The sequence below is a fragment of the Phyllostomus hastatus genome, unplaced genomic scaffold, assembly GCF_019186645.2.
Source record: "Phyllostomus hastatus isolate PE091 unplaced genomic scaffold, TTU_PhHast_1.1 phas_contig_209, whole genome shotgun sequence".
Classification (NCBI taxonomy): domain Eukaryota; kingdom Metazoa; phylum Chordata; class Mammalia; order Chiroptera; family Phyllostomidae; genus Phyllostomus; species Phyllostomus hastatus.
Window position 1 is genome coordinate 11970532 of NW_025333735.1, and position 14795 is coordinate 11985326.

The window sequence follows — 14795 nt, forward strand, 5'->3', positions numbered from 1 at the left end:
AATTAATTTATTTGTTTACTCAAAGATTTTATTTATTTTAGAGAAAGGGAAAGGGAGAGAGAAAAAGAGGGAGGGAAACGTCAATGTGTGGTTGCCTCTCACACACCCCGCACTGGGGACCTTGGTTGGCAACCCAGACATGTGACCTGACTGGGAATCGAATTGGTGACCCCTTGGTTCCCAGGCTGGCACTCAATCCACTGAGCTACACCAGCCAGGGCAAATTCTGGTGTTTTAAGTAAGGAATGTTTGCTGTTTCAAGAGAGTTCCTGAAACTATTGTGCTCTATTTACATTGCCACAAAAGATAAGAATATAAGAACTTATTCAGATAAAATAATAGGCAGAAAAATGGAATGCTCAAACATAGATTTACTTCATAATCCCCAAATACTTGAATGTTATATTATATGGCAAAAGGAAGTGATTAAGTTAAGGATCTTGAATTTATCCTAAATTATCCAGTGGGCCTAAATGCAGTCACATAAGAGAGAGGTAGAGGGAGACTGAAAACAGACAGAGGTGACGATACACACACTGAGGACAAGGCAATGAGAAGACAGGCCAGAGAGAGATCCAGTCATAAGCCAAAATGCCAACCACCCCCGAAAGCTGAAAGAGGTAAGGAATGGATTTTTTTCAGAGCCCCCAGTGACAGTGTGGTCCTCTGACACCTTGAATTTGGATTTCTGACTCTGGATCTTTGAGAGAATAAACTTATGCTACATCAAACCATTAAGTTTGTGGTAATTTGTTGCAACAGCCGCAGGAAACTAATACAGTAAGTATAGGTTTACAGAAGTTTTGTTTTTCTCCCCAACTTAGAAATCATACTACTCCCCTCAGTCCTGGGTTATAGGTAGGGACTGTGCAGCTGTACTTTGACGAAGCGCACTGCAGTCTTACAAGTCTATATGATAGGTTGCTACATTAAAATATTCTCCATTTTTAATTATTAAGAGTCATATACTCTTGGAGTAAAATATTTTTGGCTAGACTTTTAAGGTGTCAGGATGATAAAACTTAGGTTATAGATTAATTTACTTCAATACAATTTGTGTTCATCATGTTTTTTTGGATATACAAATAAAAACACAAAAATAATGTATGACTCCAATTTTTCTTTTCTCTGAATTTCCAGGTCCAACAGTGCACATTGTAAAACCAAAGAAAGGAACACATCTCAGATTATCTGCCAGAGTTTTACACTTATTGGTACTTCACATAGAGAATTCTTTCTTTTTTTTTCTCTCTCCAGTCATTCCCCAAATAATTACTAAGTTGTTGTCATGTATGCAAAATGCTGAGGATGTGGCAGTGGATGAGGCAGGTATGGTCTTTGTCTCTAGAGTAAGCACTGGCCCATGAGTGCCTCTGCACAAATTGGTAAGAGGCACCTCCTCTCAGCAGTCACAATCTGAATGTCAAGGGTTTGTCCAGATGAACTAAAGTTGGTTCTAGAGCCAGCGTATAGAAGGCAGTCGTGGCAAGCACTGCAAGCTGCAGCGAGGGTAGACACAGCAGTGGTAGAATGTCATCTACCAGGGTATTTAGCTCAATTGGCAAGCGAGCAGTATCCACCTCAGTGTGTATACGAGCACACGGGAGTGTTGTGAGAGTGAGGACTTTGCTCTCCCAAGTTATATCGATCGACGTGACTATTCCTTACCTGATGTGGCCCACATCAAGAACCCTTTCTGCCAGCCAGAATCCTGGAAAGAGAAGGAGAATGAACCCCTGGAGCAGTCAATTGATGGAAAGGTTAATTGTATCACATTAAGTTTAACAAGGGCTTTGCTGAAATGAACAGGAGCACGAATGAGTGACAGTTGTGGGTGCTGCCATGTTTTTCATGGGCCTCAGTGCTCTCATTCTGATCTGGGAAAAGCATTATGTGCATGGCCCCATTCCTGTTGGGAACTGCCCTGCCTAGTTTCAGAAGCTGTAACCGCCCCCCCCCCCTTCGCTCCCCCTCTGCCCCCCAGACTAAGGCTGGGTGAGCGACCTTGGGACCATAATCCACTAGGGAGACAAAAGCTTATCTTCCTGGCAGGAGCACAGCTTCTGCTCCTTTTACTTCATCCATAACTGGCCCCCAATGCTTGGCCGATAAGCCAATGACAGGTAAGATTCCCCAAGGGGGGACTGACCTAAGCCAGGCATGATCACATGGGAGGCCCCCAAGGAAGGGCTTGGGGGCTGCAGCAAAAGGGGGTGATGGACCCTCATCCCTCAGCTTTGACAAAGCCTGAGTCCTCATTCCGTCTGCCAAAAGTCTCCTAATCTCTTGGCTGCCTTACTTCCCCTGCCTGATTTAAGCGTGAAACAATGACAGAGGGTGGTGGAGCCCTGTGCTGCAAAGGGCGGGTTTCCTGGGCAATCAGGCCTAAGGAAGAATATACACAATCCCATGAGATCTGCTTTGTTTAGAATGCTCTCAATTAAATGATAAGGGTCCAAGCAAGAAGTAAGTTTGTTCCTCAAAGTTTTATAGCTCTTTAGCTGTCTGACCCCGGCTCAATACAGGCCCTCAGAGTTCTTTGTTATCCATTGTTTGATCCTTACTGCCTAACAATGATTAATGAGCTTTACCTGTATTCTTGTACAAACAAACCCAATAAAAGCCCATTGAGGAACAGGCTCCTTGCCCTTCTCCTTTGAGAGATTGGCCACCTTTCCTCCCCAAGCAGATCATGTCTTGGTAGATTTATTCTCATCCCTGGCAGCCAGGGGGGCCCTGCCGGCAGAGCACCACCCCCCCCCCCCCCCGCCCCACATCCTGTTTAGCTCTGAAGAGGAGTGGTGGCCAAGCAGATCAGGAGGATGCTCGACGTGAAGGTCAGCCCAATCCAGGCTTTCTCTGCAGGGTGGGACTACAAGAATTAGTGGAAGAAATAAGAACCTGCCATTCACATACCTGAACCTCACCTTTTTCTGTCATTTGATTGCAGTTCAGAATATTTACTGGAAACTGTTACGTTGTAGTCTCTGCTAAAAAAAAAAAAAGGGCCAGTTTACTTGGGGAAAAAAAAGGTACATTTTAGCACTACTTGCCTGCTTGGCTGGTTACTTTTGTGTATAATCTGCACAGCTTTAGGTAGAAGCCCTGCTTTGTCTCAAGATTATGTAGCAATGGCAGATGGTTTTCTTAGTACCTCCATCATTCCTCTCTACTTTGAAAAAGGGTCAAAACACTGTTTCTGGATTACTGAACAGGGCAAGTTCCATTTTCAAAGAAAGTTGCATACAACAGAAGGAAGAAGCTAAGGTGAATGTTGATATTTTCCACTACTGCATCCCTTCTCCCATAGAACCTAATTCTTTTCCACAGCTCAGAGAAATTGTTCTATTCTGTTTTTTTCTGGGTGGTGAAATGTTAACAAATAAGCCTTGTATACATTGGATAAGAATCCAACTACTGAAATGCTTAGGAATATTTTGTGAGGTCTTGGCTGCTAAAATTTGTGGAGAGGTGCTAATTAGAAAAATAATATATTGAGTGGAAAAATAGTGAATGAAAAAATATCATGAGATCACATGTAGCCAGAGTTAATCATAGATGTGTGTGGTGAAAACACCTCTTTTTTGGGACTACTTGGAATTATTACATGACAAGGATAGACAATGTTTGTGAATCCTTAGTATGCTTTATCTTCTTTTACTAGCAGCAAAGATACATGTGGATAAATTGTTCCCATCTCTTTCCAAAATGAAGATTTATTTGTATTGTTTCAAAAAAAATTTCCCGTTGGAAACTTGAAAAGATTGTGGGATTTAGGGTGTGTGTATGTGTGTGCATGATAGTTAGATATGTTTTGCTTTAAAAAAAATAATGGGAGAATAAACTTTCCTTGTGTTTCCCTATCACGGCATAGGGAATTAGGGACAGAAAACCTGAGAAATGATTTTTTTAAGTCAGGAAAAGAAGCCTGAATCAGTAGTCTAGCTTGCCAGATGGAGTCTGATATGTAAGAAAGATTTGTATTTTAGGGGTTGAGGTTGAGTGGGAGTGGGGGAAAGGCAACCAACAAAAGGCTGCAAATAGTTATGAGGGAGCCAACAAAGAAGGACAGGGCCAAGACCTGGAAGATTCATTCCATTCTAAAATAAGTATCTCCATGGCTTAGTTAAGTTGAGAAAATGGTTTATATTAAATTGCTTGTATGTGGGAAAGCTCACTATAAACTTTCTGTTGAGATGACTGAACTACTCATTCAGTTATAATTATGTTGGTCAAAATAGATACTGTTCTTTATATGAGCTATAACTATTCAGACAGATTGTTATTACAATTTGTGACAATTGAGTGCAAATAAAACTGCACTTGAAGAGAAGGTGAGCTATCTAAAAAGTGGCCACATTTTTCACTTTTTTAATCTATAATGAATAGAAAAAGCCCTGTAAAGTCATTTTTCTTTAAGTTCCATAACTGTGTTGAATGTGAAAGGCAGAATTTATCTTCTTATATTCTGTCCTCACAGTTTAGATAAGAAAGGCCATAAGGTTAAACATGTCTAGTTTATACAACTATGCTAGCTCCAGTTGTGGGCTTGGAACTTGGCTCTAGAACTCAAGTGGGCTCTACTCCAAGCAAAACTGGGTTTTTGTATTTTCAGATCCAGGACAATGAATCAGCAAAGCGGACCTAATCTCCTGAGTAGAACTGACAGCAAATAGACCTGAAAAGATACTGATTGAACCAAATGCAGATATAGCTGACCAATGGGGTCTTCATTTCAGAGCATAGGTGTATGTGGCAGCGGTGGCCACAGTAGCGTATATCATAACCTCCACCTTCACTGCCACCACAAGCAATGGTACCTCTCTTTGTTTACTTCTCATGAAGGCCTGATTCATACTGAGTCTTTGTTGGTGAGCTGACGTTCCTTATTTCTGACTACTGAGTAGTAGTCAGTACTTTCTTTGTAAGTACAAAAATGGCCACCCTTGTAAGTGCATCCTTGGCCACCCTTGTAAGTACAATACAAAGATGTGGTAATTCACACAAGAGAAAGTGGTATGGCCCAGGAAAAGCACTTGGCTGCACCAGATAACTCTTTTCTTTGGCAAATTGCTGAAACATGCCAATCTATAGGAAACAATGCTCAGACAGCAGCCTAGGAAGAGTTCAGTATCTACTGGAAAGTAGCATAATGTAGTGATTAAAAGTTCTAAAACCAGCTTTCTTGGATTTGTCTTCCAGCTTCTACAGAACTACATGGGATTTCAGGCAAGTTAGCCACCTTTCTTCTGTGCCACAGTTTCTTCATTATTAAAATGGTGATAATAACCATACCCATATCATAGGGTTGTTGCCAGAATTAAGAGAGTTAATATAAGTGAAGTGCTTGGCTCACTGTTCTTTTCTTTTTTTTTTTTTTTTAGATTTTCTTTTATTTATTTTTAGAGAGGGTACAGGAGGGGGAGAAACATCAATGTGTGGTTGCCTCTCATGACCTGGCCCGCAACCCAGGAATGTGCCCTAGAGTGAGGATCCAACTGTGACGCTTTAGTTTGCAGGCCAGCACTCAATCCACTGAACCACACCAGCCAAAGCTAACTATCTAATAATGTTAATAAATGTTAATTGTTTCTACCTTCAGTTCCAATTCTTTTAAAATACAGTAATGCCAGCAGGATACTATTTAAAGGGTATAAGCATGATACCTTAAATTATTTTCTTTCAAACATTTGCTAATACCTTACATTTCTTATTAGAGATCACTCAAAGATTCAGAGTGGAACAAAATTAAGACGGGATTTGTCATAAGACCAGAGTCTTATGACCAGAGTCATAAACTGGCCAAAGGCCAGCATTAGGGATGATTGGCTGTAATGAAGGGTAAGGGCTGCAGCATTCTCTATAGTTCTCCTGGTTAGAAGGTAGTTTTGTCTCAGAATTTAGCTCAAAACTGTTTTCAAGAGAGGACTAAGTTGGTTAGCCTAGCTTTGGTAATAAATCTAGCTGCAGTGACACCAAACCAGATTAGTTAGAGCAAATGACATTATGATGGCAGTGTTAAAAGATCTGAAGAGCTGTCACTTGGAAGAAATATTGGACTTCATTATTTTCATAAAATAGCACTAAGATGAATGACTGGAGGTTTCATGAAACCAGTTGGGCTCCATATGAGGTAAAAGTTTTCAAGCACAAATGTTTTAAAATAGAAAAGGCTGCTATATCAGGTTCTAATACTAAAAATGTTCTAGCAGAAGCTCGCCCACCACCAATCAGAAGTGGACCTGAACATTCATCTGTAGTGGGGATAATAATCACTCGCCCATAGTGTTGTGCAGATTAGATGCAAAAAGGTGCTTATGGCAGTCAGCATAGTGCCTGGCATGTTGTAAACGTTTGATGAATGGTAATTGTTGATACTATGAAGACAACTACTGTCTCCACCACTGTCATTATTATGATTAATGGAGATTTTAAATTTAGCTAAGAGACTAGACTATATGATCTCTCTAGTTTCTATGAAAATAGGTTGTTAGCTTATGCTTTTTATGGTTTCTTTTACTTGGAAAGTTTAAAGACTTAGAAATGGGAGACATCTTACATTAGGATGTGGTGTTGCTCTTTATGTGTTTATTATGCTAGCTCCTTTGACTATTCTATTATTTATTATTCTCTACTTTATTTAGAATGGTTTAACCTATATATAGTTCAGCTGTATTCTTTGTTAGTATAGTAATTATAGACTTCTGTTTATAAAGATGAAAAAGTGATGGGATAAAGAAATGAAAAAGTTTCAAGTTTAAATACCGAGCTCTTTTATTTCTCAGCTGGTAAACAGGTTAGATGAGAATTATTTTAGGAAAAAGAAAAGACACCATGTTTATTTTCTCCTGAAGGATTCAGTATGTTCTATATTCAGACTTTGAAAGTTCTAATACTTTTTTGTGTGTGACTAAATCTTTTCTTGCAAAAAGAAATTGAGTTAGGAATAAAATTGAGTTAGGAATAAAATAAAAATCAGCATATTCCTCCAAGGCAAAAGAAAAGAACTTGCAGAAGCAAGATAGGAACAAAAAAAACCTAAATGTGCAACATGTCTAAATGAAGGAAAAAGTAAAAGCTATTGTTTCTCCTATTGTTGTAAGTATATGCTCTTGGTCTAAGGTATTTTATATTATTGAAGACACATTTAATTGTAATCACTCTGTTCATTTGTTGATAGTGAGGTAGGGCAAATTAAAATTTTAGCTTTATCAACATCCATGAGAACATAGGTACAATAAAAAGGAGTACAGAAATTATGTTAAAAAGAATGCAGAATCATAAATGGTTTTTACTCTGTAATCCCTGATCACTTAGCAGATGATAAATGGAAACTCTGTTGGAGTTTAGCTTCATTTTTATTTTTTCCTCTATGTGTGCAGTTTACTTAGGCTCCCATATCCTTCAAGGATTTTTTTCCCCCTTGCCTGTAGGCCTGCAGAGGCAATCAAGGCTGAACAATAGGTGCCTTCTTATTTCAAGTGTGCAATTTGCATTTCTGAGGAGCTCCTGACTGGATTAAACATGTTTCATGGTGGCTTCTGCAGCTCACGGGAAGGTTCTTTCCAGAAATTTACCTCATCTTTAGCAGGGTAGGATGTTGCTCAGCTTTCATGCTTTTGAGAAACACAAGGCACCTGCATTTGCACAAAGGAATTGTTTTTATTTCCTCTGATATTCAGTTATACATAAATTAAGAACTATTAAGTCCATAGGCTTTGCTAATTTTCATAAAGTTTATTTGAATATTTTACAAAATGGGGTGGTAAACTTCAATAGAGCAGTAAACTGGAATTTTGAAACCCTGTCCTTAATGAGCTCTGTGATTTTAGGTAAACTACTTTGCCATTCTGAAACTCAGTTTCCTCTTTTGTAATATGAGAGGTTACTACCTTCTAGTCCTCTAACAGATGAGTAAAAAGTAACTGAATGATCCACCTTTCCTTCCTGCAAGGAGGAAAGATTGTGTATGCACCAAATGTAAGGCACTGTAGATGCACTGTAGATACACAGTGGGTAACATATGGCCTTTGCCCTCAAAAGGCTCACTGTTTACAGGGAGAGGCTGACATCCCATAAATGTGTTATGTGCAATAATTGTAAACAGAGTAGTTCAGGAGCAGGCATGAGAATGGAGGTTGTATTTTGGTGGAATCTTAAAGAATAGAAAGGAACTCAGTAATGAACAAGTTTGTATTAGGGAGGGAGAAGGTTGGAACATGGGGGGATTCAACATTTAAGGTTTATGTAGAGGAAGCAGAGTTTACAGTGGAGATTCAGGAGGTCATAGAGGTAAATGGGACAGCAAGAGAGACCAGAGTCCTGGCAGTTGAGGAAGAAGGCTTCAGTGGAGTGCACATCAGTCAAGTAAGATGTCACTTAGGGTCGATTTAGGTTTATGTCTATTGAAATAGACAAGAGTTAATTTCTTGTGAAGCTGGGTGAAGTGGTGGGACAGAAGGCATATTGCAGTAGGTTTAACAGTAAATGTGGAAATGGAAAGTATAGTTTATTACTCTCAGAAGCTTGTCTAGTACAAATTGTTATTTTCAGAAGCTTGTCTAGTGTAGATTTTTATTTTCAGAAGCTTGTCTACCTGTTTGGGAAGAGAAGGAAAGATAAAGGAAAAGATATAGAAATGTAGAGTCAAAACATATTTTCTTTTTCAAGGAGGAGAGACATTAATGTGTTTATATATTGAGGGAACAGTAGAGAAGGACATTTTAATGATGTAAATTCTTCCAATCCATAAACACAGTATATTCTTCCATTTATTTGTATCTTCCTCAGTTTCTTTCTTCAGTGTTGTATCGTTTTCCAAGCACAAGTCTTTTACCTCTTTGCTTAAACTTATTCCTAGATACTTTATTTTTCTTGTTACCATAGTAAATGAGATTTCTTTCCTAGTTTCTTTTTCTGATAGTTCATTGTTGGTGTACAGCAATGTCATTGATTTCAGCCCTGGCTGTTGTGGCTCACTGGATTAAGCACTGGGCTGTGAACTAAAGGGTCACTGGTTCATTTCCCAGTTAGGGCACATGCCTGGGTTGTGGGCCAGGTCCCCAGGAGGGGGTGCTCCAGAGGAGATCACACATTGATGTTTGTCTTCCTTTCTTTCTCCCTCCCTTCCCCTCTCTAAAAATAAATAAATCTTTTAAAAAAGTATAATTTTTTTAAGATTTCAGAATATTGACTTTGTAGCAGGCTATTTTGCAAAATTCACTTACTAGGTTGAGTAGTGTTCTGGTGGAGACTACAGTGTTTTCTATGTACAGTATCATGCCATCTATGAATAATGTCAGTTTTACTTCCTCCTTTCCAATTTGGATGGCTTTTATTTCCTTGTCTGATCTCTGTGGCTAAAACTTCCAGTATTATGTTGAATGAGAGTGGTAAATGGGGGACACCCTTGTCCTGTTCCTGATCTTAAGGGGTAAGTTTTTAGTTTTTGCCCAATGAGTATGATATTGGCCATAGGTTTCTTGTATATGGCCTTCATTATGCTGAGGAATGCTCCCTCTATTCACACTTTACTGAGTGTTTTTATCATAAATGGGTGCTGGATTTTACCAAATGCTTTTTCAGCATCTATTGATATGATGATGTGATTTTTGTCCATTTTGTGTGGTGTAACATTTATTGATTTGTGAATGTTGTACAATCCTTGCATCCCTGGAATGAATCCCACTTGATCATGGTGTATGACTTTTTTAACGTATTGCTGTATTTGGATTGCCAATATTTTGTTGAGGAATTTAGCATCTATGTTCATCAGAGATACTGGCCTACAGTTTTCTTTTTTTGTTGTGTCTTTCCCTGGTTTTGGAATTAGAATAATACTGGCCTTATAGTGTTTGGGATTCTTCCCTCTTGAATTTTTTGGAATATTTTGATAAGGATAGGAGTTAGTTCTTGAATGTTTGGTAAAATTTTCCCGTGAAGTCATCTGGTCCAGGGTTTTTGTGTGCCTGGAGTTTTTTGATTACTACTTTGATTTCACTAGCTGTTATTGGTCTATTCAAGCTTTCTGCTTCTTCTTGATTCAATTTTGGAAGACTGCATGTTTCTAGAAATTTACCCATTTTGCCCAGGTTGTCCAATTTCTTGGCATATAGTTGATCATAGTAATTTTTTTACAATTCTTTGTATTTCTGTGGTATCAGTTGTAACTTCTCCTCTTTCATTTCTGATTTTATTTATCTGGATCCTCTCTTTTTTTCTCAATGAGTTTTGTTAAGGGTTTATTCATTTTGTTTATCTTTTCAAGGAATCAGCTTCTGGACACACTGATCCTTTGAATTTTTTTTTAATTCTCTGTATCATTTAATTTTGTTCTGATGTTGATTATTTCCTTCCTTCTACTGTCTTACATCATTAAAATGTTCATACTGCCCAAAGCAATCTATAAATTCAATTCCTATTCAAATACTAATGACATATTGCACAGATCTAGAACAAATATTTCAAAAATTTACATGGAGCCAAAAAAGACCCCAAAAAGCCTCAGCAATCTTGAGAAAGAAGAACAAAGTAGGAGGGATCTCAATACCTGATATCAAATTATAACTATAAGGCCACTGTAATCAAAACAGTCTAGTACTGGTATAAGGACAGATGTATAGATCAATGGAACATAATAGAGAGGCCAGAAATAAACCTATGTTTCTGTGGTCAATATTGACAAAGGGGGCATGAGCATACAGTAGAGTAAAAATAGCCTCTTCAATAAATTGTGTTGGTAGAACTGGACTGGTACATGGAAAGAAAGAAAGAAGGCAGGAAGGAAGGAAGGAAGGAAGGAAGGAAGGAAGAAAGAAAGAAAGAGAGGGAGGGAGGGAGGGAGGGAGGGAGGGAGGGAGGGAGGAAAGAAAGAAACTAGACCACTAACTTACACCTACACCAGAATAAGGTCAAAATGGACAAAAGACTTAAATATAAGTTGTGATACCATAAAAGTCCTAGAGGAAAACATAGGTAGTAAAATTTCAGATATGCCATGTAGCAATATTTTTGCTGATATATCTACCAGGGAAAGGGAAATCAGGGAAAAAATAAACAAATGGGACTAGCATTTCATTAAAATGGGGTGTGAGGGGCAGGGAAAAATAAATAAAAAGCTTCTGTATAGCTAAAGAAACCATTATCAAAATGAAAATGTAATTGACCATATGGGAGAACATATTGCCAATAGTATATCAGACAAGGGTTTACTCTCCAAAATATATAAAGACTCATACGACAACACCAGGAAGACAATCCAATTGAAAAATGGGCAAAGGACCTGAACAGACACTTCTCCAAGGAGGACATGCAGAGGGCCAAGAGACATATGAAAGGATGCTCAGCACCACTAGCCATCAGAGAGATGCAAATTAAAATTACAAGGCGATACCACAGTATACCGGTCAGAGTGGCCATCATGAATAAATCAACAAAAAGCAAGTGCTGGTGAGGATGTGGAGAAAAGAGAACCTTAGTGCACTGTTAGTGGCAATGTAGACTGGTTCAGCCATCCTGGAAAATAGTATGGAAGTTCCTCAAAAATTAAAAATGGAACTGCCTTTTGACCCAGCAATTCCACTGCTAGGGTTATATCCTAAGAACCCTAAAACACCAATCCAAAAGAACTATGCACCTGTATGTTCATAGCAGCACTATTTATAGTAGCCAAGATTTGGGAACAGTGTAAGTGCCCATTAGTGGATCAAAATGGATCAAAAACTGTGGTACATTTACACAATGGAATACTATGCAGCAGAAAGAAAGAACTCCTACCCTTTGCATAAGAATGGATAGAACTGGCGAGTATTTTGCTAAGTGAAATAAGCCAGGAGGTAATAGACAAATACCATATGATCTTACCTATAAAAGGAATCTAATGAACAAAATAAACTAATGAGCAAAATAGAACCAGAGGCATGGAAACAAAGAACAGACAGACAAGAGCCAGAGGGGAGAGAAGAGGGGGATGATGGTGGAAAGAAAGGGAAAGGGCCAGTTAAAGACATCTACGAATGAGCAGTTCCTTTGACACTCCTTTGACATGGACAGCTGTGTGGGGACTGACTGTGGGAGTAGGGGTGGGCTGGGTGGAGGAGGGCAATAACTGGGACAACTGTAATAGCATAACAATAAAAAAGTTAAGAAAAAATGTTATTACACATGCCAAAAAAGTAAAAAAAAAAAAAAGTAAAAGAACGGATAGTATATGCATGCCAAGAAAGAGATGCAAGTCAAGTTACTGTCCTGCTTAAAATTCTCCAGTCTCTGGATTGACTTAGAAAGGCCTTCGAGTTCTGACTGTTCTTTACTTCTCTAGCCTTATCTCTAATCATCCCCCACATGCACTTGAACTAAGCAGTACAACTGAACTAAAGACATTTCATTGAACATAATTGCATATGCTGCCCAAATGTCTTTTCTCCTCCTCCCCCTTTCATCTTTCTTCTTCTACCTCCTTATCCCCTTTTTCTCCTTCCTCTTTTCTTCTTTTCAGGCATGGCTACATTTAACTTATCCTGAGAGCCTTGTTCAGATGATCTCTTTCTCTAGAAAACATTTCCTGACATCCCTGTCCTCACCCTCACCTCAGCCTGGATTAGTCATTTCAATTTGAACTCCTTTGACATTGTTTGTAGACTTTCATGTTATTAATCACCTTCTATTAAAATTTCCTATTTATTTGTCTTTACTCCTGCAGGTGGCCTTAATTCCTTGAGGACAAAGAATATTATTTGATAGGTAAGTGCTCAATAAATGTTTATGAAACAAGGCAAGAAATGCCACATGAGTATAATCGTACTTAAATGAACTTTTGCTTTCCTTCAAAGATTATTGATGGAACATCTCTCTGTTCTCCAGTTCTCCCCTAAAATAATGGCAAACTTCTTGATTATTAGGAAGCGCTACTGGTGTGACAGAGAGTACTCATATTGTCACTTGTTCCAAGGCTAAGGCAGACATCATTAATTAATGCTGCACTTTTTCACACAACCTGGACAATACCTCTTTACATGTTAACTATTATTAATGGATTAGAGTTTACAGCTGTGACAAAAAACTATTTGCTACATTTTTAAATCTCACAGAATCTTGTTTTTTTTTAAAATCTTTCCTAGAAATGCTATATGAAACCTCCCAAAACAGTGTTTTCTGGGTATTCTAGAAATCCACCTGGCCACCTTATGGATGTATGATCTTCAGGCAAAGAAAGTTAGATGGTTTTAAATTTTCTGTACTAATTTATGAAAAGAATTATACTCCTATATATAAACAGAAATAAGCCTGTTTACTGTTTAGAGGAGGAGGCTGGGAATCATTAATTTTTTTTAGAAGAATTATAACAGGGGATAAAGATGATATTGTACTTCCATAGAAAGATTATATTGTACTTACAAAGGAAAAAGTATATAAAGAAGTGAGGAATTCATTGTGATCATTACCTTTTTCTTATTCTCTTTTTCTCCATTCTTCACTCCACACTGTTTAATACAGTTTAATAAAAATGTGTTGAGTACCTGTACCAAGTACTTACTGTACTAGGAACAGAAGATATGAAAATGCATGAGATAAATGGCTCTCAAGGATTTTACAGTCTTATTAAAGAAGGTATTAAGAACTAAAGTAGAGGGATTCATGGGATGATAGTGGAAAACATGCTACTTTAACTTGGTCTGAATTGTTCCATTTATCCAGAAGTGTTGCTAGAATTCATGACATTATTGCTAACCCTTGAATGTTAATGATCAAAGTCATTTAGAATTTTTCTTCTTAATCTTGATTTGTATTTGTATACAGGACATTTCACTTGACTCATGGAAATCATTTGTGGGTGAGAAGAGCTTTTCATCATATAATGTGCTCTTATGGATAAAAATACTTAAAAATATTATAAGCAGGATATTTTCTGGGTCAAAGTCAGAATTCAGAATTCAATATAATTTGAGAATATATCAATTTAGAAAATATTACTAAGTCATTTTAAAGACCATCAGACTTTGTTGAGTCTGTAGAATTGGTTTGTTATAAGAGGCAAAAGACAAACTTTATTTAGAAAATTAAACACAAAAAAGACATCTACCCACCCTCTTTACTCTTGACTCAAATTGCAGCACAAGCATTAAAGAAAGCCTTGCTGTACTCATTGTGCTCTCCAGTGAACACTAAAACTGACACCCACGTGAATATTATAAAAATAAGGAACAGAATGTTCATAATAAACTTTAGGAAGATCCTGATGAAGATAAGGCCAGTTTTGTTTTTTAATGTAATGCTGTTACAACTTACTTGCAACATTATTCCCTGCACGGAGGGCCCCCTAATTATTTCATCATGCAGCAGGAAATCCTGGTAGGCCGTATATAAACAGCCTGAGGCAGGAACCTCTTCACTGATAGAGTAGGACATCTGACATCTGTGCAGCCTGCTGCTCGCCTGCCATAATTAACCAGGAAGCTCAGGCATTAACTAATGCAAGGACAACTGGGAGCTTAGGATAATGTCGAGTAGCAAAGGTCTTTCCTAATCCAATAAGTTCCTATGAAGATGAAAAAAATGACAGCAAATAGGTGATGATTTTCTCAGGAACTAAACCTTTGTGGTCTTTTTCCTGTTTTCTAAGAAGTAGCGAGCCATCTTTCTTACCTCTGCTCCCTCTCTACGTCTCATGTATGCATAATTTCCCTTGACTTTGAATGAGACTTAAGTGCACTTAGAGGTTGCTGGATTTAGCTCTTGGTATTGTTTATGCTTATTGCTGGAGTGGGGGGTGGGAATCCATTTCTGGGCTTCACAAA

At 38.1% G+C, this 14795-nt stretch overlaps 1 pseudogene; it reads left to right on the plus strand.

The window, feature by feature from the left end:
- Nucleotides 1–1530: 1530 nt before the first annotated feature.
- LOC123816558 lies at nucleotides 1531–2897 on the plus strand (annotated as a pseudogene).
- The last annotated feature ends 11898 nt before the right edge of the window (nucleotides 2898–14795 follow it).